Raw genomic sequence first — 12,225 nt, 5'->3', positions numbered from 1 at the left:
GTTGCTCATCCTTGGTTCATTTCACCTGGGTTTTAACAAACCTTTCTACTGATAGATCTTGATCATGAATTATACTGCAGTAGCAATCTTCTGGATTTTATGGCTGGGCAGAAATCAGCTGTTTTAGAGTTGATATGAAGTCTAGTACTAACATCCGATTTACATGCTACACCACAAGAGATTAGTCTTCACCCAAATTCCTGTACAGAAACCAAGTAGTCGCTTCAAGCATTTCAGTATATTGGTTTGGAGGCCCCTATGCAAACTGTCAATGTAAGGACTCCATTTAGCATAACAGTTAACCACTCCCTTCTTGATATTCGGAAAGGTTGTCAGTGTTTCAAAATATAGGGTGTCCATAACTTCAGTTTTGCCCTCAGAAAGAAAAGGTGGAGAGGGAACATCCCAATTACGGAGATTAGCTTTCTTAGCGATGGTAAGGACAACCATGATAAATGGCTTCACATCTTTAACACTCCTCAAGGGAAGGAATTGAATATAGTTATTCTGATTTATAAAGAAGAGCGGTTGGGTCACTGGGTAAATTGAGTCCTAGAGAAGAGGTAAGAAAAAGCAAAACTTTTTTTTCCAAAATTTAGCTATTTTCTGACAGGACCAAATATGAAAAAAGATGCAGAAGCAATCTTGCATTTTGGACATAATCAAGTTTCATCTTTAGCCTAGTGCTTCTGCTGTAGTTGAGTAATATTTTCCCTATTCAATATTTTAAAATTAATCTGCAATTTAGTAGAGTGCAACCATTTCTTTATATTAAGTAGTTAAGCAGATCTATTGGAGAATATAATGGCAGAGAGTCCTTGACCCATGTAGCACCGGTAGATTGCCACAGCTTTTGAGGTATCTGAGTAGAGTAAGTCTTTATCCAAATTTGAATTGGTGTTTTTTTAAATTATCAATCTACCGAATGAATTGGGAAAAATTATATTTCTATAAATGAAAAATATAAGAGGGGAGGAAAATACCCCAATACAGTGTTCTCCCCAGCACCTATTTCCCGGGTGCTCCACTCAGCTGTTTTTACTTGCCACCCTTCAATTTAAGATCTCTCTTTTTGCAGATGATATCCTCATGTCTCTCATGAATCCCCAGGACTCTTGCCTATAATTTTGTAACCCTGTCAGGTTACAAAATTAATTTCACCAAATCTGCATGTCCTCTGTGATGACACCGGGTTTAATGTAACCCTCTGTACTGCACAGCTGGCCTACCTATTCAAGGTTCAAAATCAACCAGGCAAATATTTGAAACAAAATAAACAGATTTATTTAACAAAATGGTAGCAGCAAACAGCAATAATAATATGTAAATAATAACCTGCAACAAATAACACTACAGTCAGGCACTGACAACATACAGCGTATAATGAAAACACCTCACCAGTATCCTAGCCACTCTCAGTTACTGCTGTCTATCCATCCAAGCTTTCCCCCTCTCTCCTTTGAGGCTACTAGCAAAGCAGTGGTCCTGAGTCACTGACACTCCGCTTTTGGCGGATACAAAGCTCCCCAAGACCTGGAGAGGTAGATCAGGGCAAAGGCAGTACTCCAGGGACTGATTGTCCATTTTTTGTCAGCGGGAGATATCTGGATTGCCAGCCTGACTTCAGCTATCAATGGGTAGTGAATGCTCCTTGCTATCTGCTGGAGCTCTCTTTTAAAGCCATAAATGACCTTCTCAGGAGTTTCAGGACATGCCTGATTGGTCCTTTTCTGTGTTTACCTTTTTACAGGTAAACATACAAACAAAGGGATAGAAGATGAGCTACTTTTGATATAATTAAGAATCTGAATTCTCGTGGAGGGGTAAATCGTGTGTGGGTTCTCGTCCCCGTTAACACGATTACCACCGCCCCCTTCATGAGCAGAGCAGTGTGAAGCAGGACATACCTCCAAACTGGCCCTGTAGTCCTAACTGAGTGGGTCAGTCCCCAAATTCAGAACCCACCCACCAGAACCAGGACAGTTGGCAGACTGTCCTGCTCTCTCCTACTGTTGTTGCTGCTTTCACTACTTCTTGCTGCTGCTCATGTCCTCAGCTCAGTTGTGTTTGTCTGGATCTCAGAATGTTGGGTCCATGTTTGGAAAAAGGATAGGTACATGAGATATATAAAAAGCCTAGCAATGAGTGAACACTGTAGGGCTCCCTCTCTCTATACAGTCCGACATTAAATCAAAAGAACCCATGTTTTATTATTAGACCTCCCTCCTTGCAACCAGCCTGACTGTAAATTCATTTTATTCACCTTTAATAAAAAGTCCTATTTACCCCGAACAACCCCAACATTAAAATTAATAGTAAATTGTATTTAATAAATAAACCTATTTCTTCCCAAACACTAAAAACTTGCATTCACTTTTAAGAAATAGCAATCCTTCTTCCCAAATGTAGCCACACATTCAATTAATAGTGTCCAAACCACCCTAACATTAAATTAATCATTTTACCCTACATTAATAAATTCACACTAACTCCACTATTAAATTATATTGCCCCACCATCACCCCACAAACAAAATAGCACCCATTAGTAAGCCAGTACCTACCTCACACACACATTACATTGCCACAATCCCCCTGTGCCATTACATACACACTACATTGCCACAATCCCCCTGTGCCATTACATACACACTACATTGCCACAATCCCCCTGTGCCATTACATACACACTACATTGCCACAATCCCCCTGTGCCATTACATACACACTACATTGCCACAATCCCCCTGTGCCATTACATACACACTACATTGCCACAATCCCCCTGTGCCATTACATACACACTACATTGCCACAATCCCCCTGTGCCATTACATACACACTACATTGCCACAATCCCCCTGTGCCATTACATACACACTACATTGCCACAATCCCCCTGTGCCATCACACACACTGCATAGCCACAAGCCCCCTGTGCCATCACACACATTGCATAGCCACAAGCCCCCTGTGCCATCACACACATTGCATAGCCACAAGCCCCCTGCGCCATCACACACACTACATTGCCACAAGCCCCCTTGTAGACACATACACAATTAACATCAGTCCCCCTCACACTTACTATAGGGGGAGGGAGGGATGGTTTCGCGACCATTAGAATGAAGGTGACTGGTCCCGGGGGAAGAGGACCAGCTATCTAACTTGCTAAAAAAAATAAAAAATATGACAGGTTCCCCAGGCAAGACAGGGGTTTCCAGACACTAGGAAACACCCCCTGGATGCACACCTGTAGCACTGCAAAAGGGGTGTTGGGGGCGTGCTCAAGTAAAAAAAACAACTACATTTACATTACTCATTTACAGTGAAATATCATCATCCTCACCATTTACTTATATAGTGCCACTGATTCCACAGCGCTGTACAGAGAACTTCACATCAGTCCCTGCCCCGTTGGAGCTTACAGTCTAAATTGCCTAACTTACAGACAGGCAGACACAGACAGGGAGAGACTAGGGTCAATTATGATAGCAGCCAATTAATCTATCAGTATGTTTTTTGGAGTGTGGGAGGAAACCGGAGCAACCAGAGAAAACCCAACAATGATTGTAACCATGTACCAAAACCTGAAAAAACTTTTTTTTTTAATCTAACTACAAACACCATGTATCTATTGCAGATAACGTCATGTATCTTTGCAGAATATTTCTTCATTTTTCACTACTTCATCCATATAATTATTAATTATATTGTCTGGATTATCTGTGTAATTTGTCAGAAAAGTAAAACTTTATGTTCCATACTTAATCTGTAATGTTACACAATAACCTCCTATTTGTACAGTAAGATAGTTTAAGACCAATCTATGTTGTATTAATTCTGTTTTGAAAACTTGAAGCTCTTTTACAACATAACAAAGTTTCATCATATACATTAGTTATCTATTTGTCAAATAATTGAATGAAATCATTTAAACTAATAATAAGTTGTTATAGTTTCCTTTGCGACTAGTACGCAATGGCATACAAAGGTTAATTTCGCAATCGCATAGGAAAATACACATACATTCACACTTACATTTGTAATTGGTTCACTTTTAATAAACTTTTCAACGGACATTCTTTTATTATTAATATAAAACGCTTAGAGATTTATTATACTATGTTAAACCTACATTAAAGATATTTAAGGTTCAGGTCATAAGAAATGTATTGTGTTTGGTCCTACATTAATCCACATTTCACCAGCAGAAATCCGCTATCATCGGAGAGGCTATCTCATATTGCGCTTGCTAGTTGTGATCAGTATGAGATTAATACTCAAAAATACTCTCTACCGAATATGTTAATAGGTTAGTTTAAACTGGATTTTTGGCAGTTCCCTGAGGCAAAGCACCTACACAGCTGTTGGGGTGAGTTGTCCCCAGCTTTGGAGAAGCGTCGTTTGATCTGACCTATGACCTCCATAGTACTGAACTATCCTGAACCTTGAACCAAAGAAGAATGATCTTAATGATATCTTTGTGTACATTGTGGCATCATCACTGTTTTTTTTACCACTCAAACTATATAAAACAGGCCACTAGCACAGTCTCTTTCTCTCCCACTCTACTTCTCTCTCCCCCTCCCTCTCTCTCCCCGTTAGAACCACATTAATCGCAGTGTACAATCTTTTATTTAAAGACCAAGAGCATTATACATATCAGTGAAGCTAAACCTTGGATATAAAATCTATTCATATATCTGTGTAATACCTGAACATTCTAATGCAATCAATACTTGTATACCAGTTTGTTCACTAATAAGTTGTGGTATTGGTTGTTTTCCACTCTTCATCACTTTTTTTCATTTCATTACTGAATTATCTATTAAATACGTTTGCTGTACAATTTCCTTTAAATCATTATGTGTAAATATGTACATTAACAACTGGAATAACCTCACCTAGATAACATATTACACCTTAATTCAATGGTAATCACTTATATGTCTTACTTCCAACATTTGTAATATATTAACTGATAAAATACATGGCATTGCTACATGTAATATATCCATGCAGAGAATATCTATAAACTTTTCATACTTATTATTCTCTAATTGTTCTTTACAATCACCATCTTGTAAAGTTAGATTACTATAGTTTTATGCTACTGTTCCCAAATATCTCTTTGGTCCAACATATCTAAAATTTTGGATTTTTAAATGCACAGCGTTTCTCAATTTTACCTAGGTGTTCACTGTTCCCCTCTATAGGTCTATTAAAAGCAGTTACAATCAATCCAAACCATTTCAGTTCCCAGGTTTTAACCTTTTGTGTACTTTTAAAATGCATACATATAACACTTTCAGTCAATACATGTGACAACAATTTTAAGCAGAGGTTGTGTTTCATTATATTTCTCAGCAACTGGTTTTCCCTCTATCAAATTAAACAAATCTGTAAAACTTAAAAGGTTTTAGGCAACAATCCAACATTTTTGTTGTCCATGTATGTGTACATATGCAGCAATTAATTTGTTTAATTGCTCGTCCTATCATACCATGATACAAGTCTAGAGGATGTTAATTTAAAAAAAATGTTCTGAGCCTTCCTGACACATCTTTCTTCAGGAGGGTTATCATAATATCGACATATATATACATTTCAGTTGGCAGCTTCTCACCACAATTTTCAGATTCATCTCTAATTGCTTGTATTTTAATTCTACCATTATATGTATAAACAAGTTAACCCGTGCATGATACTCATGCATTCTAGTCAAATCAAGCTACTTAAGGTGTTAAAAAGGTTCTTGTCATGCATTTGGGCCATAGCCCAGGCCTCCTCGGGGCAAGAGCGTTACTTCCCGACGTAAGCGCCCTTTTTTAACGTGGTTTTGTCCACATGTCACCACCTCATCATTCTTCTCCATCACCTCATCCTTCATTTTCATCGCCACATCTATCCAGATGTCTATCCAGACACAGGGATCTCTCTCAGCGGTCCTGAGTATCACACTCCTCTCACTCTGTCACCCCCGGCAACCACCAACCACTCCCCACTGTCACCCCCGGCAACCACCAACCACTCCCAACTGTCACTTCTCCTTCAAGAAATATATATATATTTTTTTTAAATCTTTATAAACACTTTTAACAATTAACAAATTAAATAAACAAATTAAAAACATCTTAGTATACCAAATTTCAGCCCTTTCTGAATTTTTTTTCCCACACACACACTAAGAATTTAGTAGGTCAGTGTATAACTCCGCCCAGCAGGTGGCGCTGCAGCTTGGTTTTATTTTTTCCACACACACACAGACAGACTAACACATGCCACTAAGCATTTTTATATGTATTAATGATGAGGACAGTAGTGATTCATATAACAATGGCAATAGTAATAAGAGTCCTGAAGCAAATTTATCACATCTGATTCCAAAACGTTATTAGTATCTGCATCTTTACAGGTCACTGTCGGATCGACTACCTTCTTCCAGTGGGATATGTGAATCCAAGTATGTCTTTCAGCACCTTTCAATGCTGTCATTCCCATCAATATGTCAAACAACAACAAGATTAATAATTTCTGACCATAACATATTCTCCTGGCTGTATAGTCTAACAGATCCCAATAGGCATGTGTATTACAATCAGTTTCAAAGTCTCTTGTTGCTTTTGTGACTGCTTACTCATCTCAGTCAGGTAATTAACAGGTGTATCTTGAATGCATTTTAATGTCTCTTGTTGGCTGATAATATTTAGTTGTCTTTCAAATAAATCTCAGCTGGTGACAGCTTGAATGAAAGTCTGGGAGTGGTTCTGATACTATACAATATTGGTGATAATGCCTCTAACCAAACCATCCCAGTATTCTTCATCACTTTGCTCAGCTTGGTTTTGATTGTACCATTAAATCGTTCCACTACCTTTCAGTAACATACACATTGTCTGAAAAAACGTATGCAGTGAAATCTGTACCTCTGTCACTCAGTCATTTGTGATACACCATATCCACACACATTCATATACCAATTTCTTTGCTGTAAATACTGCAGTGCAACTTGCAGTTTGATTATAATTCTACCCCACTATAAAACATTTCTACAAACATTAATACATACTGTAGATTACAATATTTTGGCATTTGGATGAAGTCAATTTAGTCCTCTGCAGGCAAGTAAAGCATGAACCAGCCTTTTTACCTGCATGAGGAGAGAAACCAGGTGCACATGAGCAGGCCTCAAGTCCACACATACCATCCTTGCCCTAAATGAGTCAGACCATAGGCTGCTTTTGCCAGTGCTGGTGGTTTAGCCTTTGGGGCCACTGGTTTATCTTTACTATCTCTCCACATACCATTGGTATCTTGCACACATCCCTTCAACTTCCTGGGGATAACAAAACTTTTATGTTCTGATTAATTTCTGATCAGTAATTAACTGAAACAATATCAAATTCATATATTGTGAAGAAATGTGGGTTAGTAATGATATTCCTACTATACCTATTGCAACTTCATTTTCTCTTGTATTACCCAATGCAATTGGATCATTATTACTTGTGCGTTCTTAACACTTAATCACTGCTAGTTGTAATGACATCTGAATAGCATCTAACAACTTCTTTACATGTTGAAAGTGTGCTATCGAAGTACCTACTGCAGTTAATAAAAGCACTATGCCACCACAACAGGGCCACCTTAACTACATTATGGGCCCCCGGTTAATGCAGTGCACCGGGGCCCCTAAATATATATATATATATATATATATATATATATATATATATATATATATATATATATATATATATATTGTGTGTGTGTGTGTGTGTGTGTGTGTAAAAAAATAGATATGTATGTAAAACAAAGTGATTATATATATATATATATATATATATATATATATATATATATAAATATTTATTTATATTAGGGGCCCCCTTACCTTAAGTCTAATCCCCTTTTCTTTTTTCCGCGCTGAGTCTCTCTGTTCTCACTCTCCTCCGTGCTGTGCTTGCAGTGAATGTTGAGCGTGACATCACGCCCAACATTTACTGTGAGCGCGGCACGAAAGAAGGGATCCGGATCGCCAGCTGATGTGACCGCAAGGTAAGTATTTTCTTCTTTTTTTTTTTTTTTGCAGGATTTTTTTTTTCAGCGCTGCCTCGGACGGGCCCCCTTGCCCGCAGGGCCCCCGGGGCACCTGCCCATTGTGCCCAATGGAAGAGATGGCCCTGCACCACAATGCACTGCATACATACTATCTGTACAGATGTTTACTCTTTAACCTTGTGCCAACTCTCATACTGTTAGTGAGCACTATTTGCTCAGCTATCTGGGCAGAATGTGGGCCACTAGAGCCTTAACTTCCCCAATACTATTATCTGTTACTTTACCACTGCATATCCTATACATAACTCTTCAATCTCATGTTGTCTGATAACTACCATCTGTAGATAAAATTAGAAATGCTTCTACTAAGTGTGCATCCGCAATGTCAAATATAGCAGTAAAGTTTATAGTCCAGTAATGTCATACAATCATGGATGGGCATTAATTCAGCAAAAATCATATACTTATCAGTGCTCATCTGATAAACTTTCACCCCTTGTGCATGCTCATGCACACTAGGTAAGAACATAGCAGTACTAAGGATAGTACACCAACAAATGATAAGATGAAGGTGAGTTAATTTCCAATTTTGCAAATCTGGCAGCAAAGACATATCGTGTTTGCACGAAATTCATCAAGAGCAAAACAGCATACGGTATACAAAGGGTTAATTCATGGCTAAGTACTAGATGTTCTGCTTTTTCCTCTATAATGTTACTGTCCGGTATCTTGCTGCTAGTTCCGGTTACTGAATTTTGACTCTCTATTTTATGGATCTGCCTTGTGTACCTCGCTAGCTGGCTGGTTCTGACCCGGATTGATCAACTACACCTATCTACTGTCGCTACGCTGGTCGCCGACTCGGACAACCGGAACCTGTGCATCCTCTTGAAGTGAAGCCCAAAATCCCTTGAGGGGGTCCCTGGTGAACATCGAGGGTGCGTTATACTCCGCACCTCCCTGCTCAGCAGCATAAATACCAGCTAGTGATCACTCCACACCTCGTAACAGTTACTGTTGCAAATATTTTTAAATAGGTTGACAAGGAATGAAAAACTGTGTCTAATTTGACATTATAAACAATAGGCCTTTGATAGTCTCCATGTAAAGGTGCACACTCATGATTTATTTCGTGGCAAGTACATATGCAGAATAATTTGCACTCTTTCCGATGAAGGATGTTAGTCCATGGGTAAAGCAATAAACCAAATACTTAACTGAATTCTAGCAATATTGCAATTTATTCTTGGAAACCTTGTAACCAGTTTGATATAGGAATAATAACAGCAAACTAGTATCTGCAAGGACTGAAAAACACAAAAACAAGTTATCAACATATAGGATCACATACAAACCACAGTGAGGTATAAAAGCCTCAAGACAAATCAAACAATAAAATGAATTCAAGACAAACAATCTGAAGCAAATCACATGTATGATCATGAGATCAGATAATGAGCAAAACAAAAATATTTTTTTTCTTTTTCTGCTACTGGTCAGAAATATGCAGGTGTGTTTGTTCCAAAGCCCATGACTCCCCCCTCTCTATACAGTCTGTAATTTGAAGACATGAAGGCCCTTCTATTACAAGTGAAATCTGTGGGAAATGGGTCTGTTTCTCCATTTCCTAAAAGAAGAACAGTGATAGGAATAATTATTGTCAACATGTAAAACAGTGACTAGTCATTTTTACATGTGGTTCACAATCAAACTGAAATCATTGACATCTCCACAAAAGTCTGATTAATAACATCATTCATGCACTGCATTTATTATTCACAAGCGCAGAATTATCACAAAATTGAACAACCTTTAGTCCCTCAGGGATGTGGGTTTCCAATACCCCCAATACATTTCTGACAACCTAATAAATCTGTATTTGGATTAAAATTAAATTGAACTGTTTCTGATCTATGAAGTCAGCCTCTGCACCATCTACTGGTTACTTCTGGTATTGTAGCCACTCCTTATTCAATTATGTCCATACAAAAAAACTGAATTACTACTGCTATTTGATTTTCTGTAAGTCATCTGAATCACTTTCTGTACTGGAATAATTCTCCAGCTATTTGATTCTTATCATGTGCCTTTTCAGACATAACCATATCAGAATCACCTAGATCAGCTTTAGGTGACTGTAAAACATTTTTTAAAGCTCCTAAAAGCTTTCAGTCCCCAGCCGCAGCCCTCCACAGTGCCAACCAATAATTGATAAGTAACTTTGTTTTCTGATTTTTAAATTCCTCAATTTCTGTTTGCACATTATCCAAAATATTTTTTATCAAAGGACCCTGCACTTGGAACTGCTTATCACAATGATTAGTCATATTCCTAGTCTTGCGCACATTACTTATAACATATTTTTTTTTTAGACCCACATTTCTACAAACATATACTAGCAGTTTCATCTTAAAACTCCTTTTATTTCTCTATCTAACCTCTGGACAATTTATTTCTCATACTTCACTGAGGATTTTTCCTGCTCAGTACATAAATATTAAATATTATATAAATAGTAAATATTTATTTACTAATTTATAATTATTTTCTAAAAAAATTTAAGGACTTGACCCCGCAGTATGCAAGTCTTATTTTCCTAAGTACAATGCATCCTGCAGTCTGCAATCCATAGTGGCCCTGCAGTTCCACTATCCAGAAAATCCACTTAGGCCCCACGTCTGGGAAGATAGCCTCAATCTCTACACTATACTGAGTGACTATGTAGATTTATTTACACTATATTTTTATCTCTTAACTTCTCAACACTTATTATCACAGCACTCATACATACATACATACATACATACATACTCTTGATAAGAAGTTCACAAAGTAGCTGAACCATTAAATCAGGCAAATACAAGTAAAGTGCCCACACTCCAATAACAGAAATATATATGATGTACTGTTTAGCAAAGTGGCAGACAGAAATATGTAACATTTTAAATCCTAACTTTTAAATTGTGTAACAGTTACTATAAACAAAACAAATAAAATAAGAATTCATATTTCTGCGACATCGATTTCAATGGAAGAACAAAAACATGCACGGTCTGTCAACAACACAAAGTGTACTGTATATTTTGCAAAAGAAGTTTATCTTACCCTCTTTCACAAAACAGGATGCCCCATTTTCCACCCTGCAGTTAAACAGTCCAGCAGGTCTAAATTCTACCAGGAAATGTGTGAGAGAAATCTCAGCAGTGCCTCCAATTTTGATAAAGCAATAACAAAAAATATCTATACGAAAGAACTTTAGAAAAAACTTAAAAGGTTTATTAACAAAATTAAGAGAGCGTGCGCTGTGATATTACCAACAAGTTTTTCAAATCTTAAAATTCTGCTCTATAAAGACAAAGGAGACCATTTCGCAGAGGAATAATAGGTTGTATTACAATACAAATACCATATTACAATTGATTGAGGTAGCATATAGGCATTCCTTGGTCCATCAGAGTTTCATGTCTGCAATGGGGGTTTTGAGAAGTTTTGGAATGTCTTTGTTCAGCAACCCTGATTAGGAACATCTGTTTTTCAAGTGATCTCTTCCACTACTGCTAACATCCCTCTCCTTAACTCACATGTAACGGATACAATTGCCATAAAAAAATGCCACATCAAATAAAATGATACAACTAAACTAATATAAAGCAATGTAATATATTTCATGCTAATATATTGGCTTCATCCAAAAATATCTTTGACCTGTACTGAAATAGAATGTATAACTGTCTTTTGAAAGAGCTTCTATTACCAGAAAACCCTGTGTGGTAGATCTACCTTAACTTTAGGAAGAGTAAAATGAAATAGACAAACTAATTGGATGAGACTTTGCAGAATTATTAAATATGTTCTTTTCTTCTATGTGTACAAAAAGTAAACAATGCTAGGAAATATACTGTGTCGCAGTAACACATACACACCATTTTACATTATTGGTCTAACTCAGGAGGATGTACATTTACAACTCCACAAGATTATGATTGATAAACTTAAATGCTGAAGGAGTTATTATCAGTTAGATATAAACCATTGATTTTGATATCTACTTGTAAATAAAGGGATTAGTATCACAAGACAGGCAGAAGGCAGATGATGTTTCAATATTTCTAAAGAAAGCAAAAACAATCCCTAAAAATTAAAAACCAGTGAGCCAGAATCC

Source organism: Mixophyes fleayi, chromosome 10, assembly GCF_038048845.1.
Source record: "Mixophyes fleayi isolate aMixFle1 chromosome 10, aMixFle1.hap1, whole genome shotgun sequence".
Taxonomy (NCBI): Eukaryota; Metazoa; Chordata; class Amphibia; order Anura; family Limnodynastidae; genus Mixophyes; species Mixophyes fleayi.
This window is presented reverse-complemented; position numbering follows the sequence as displayed.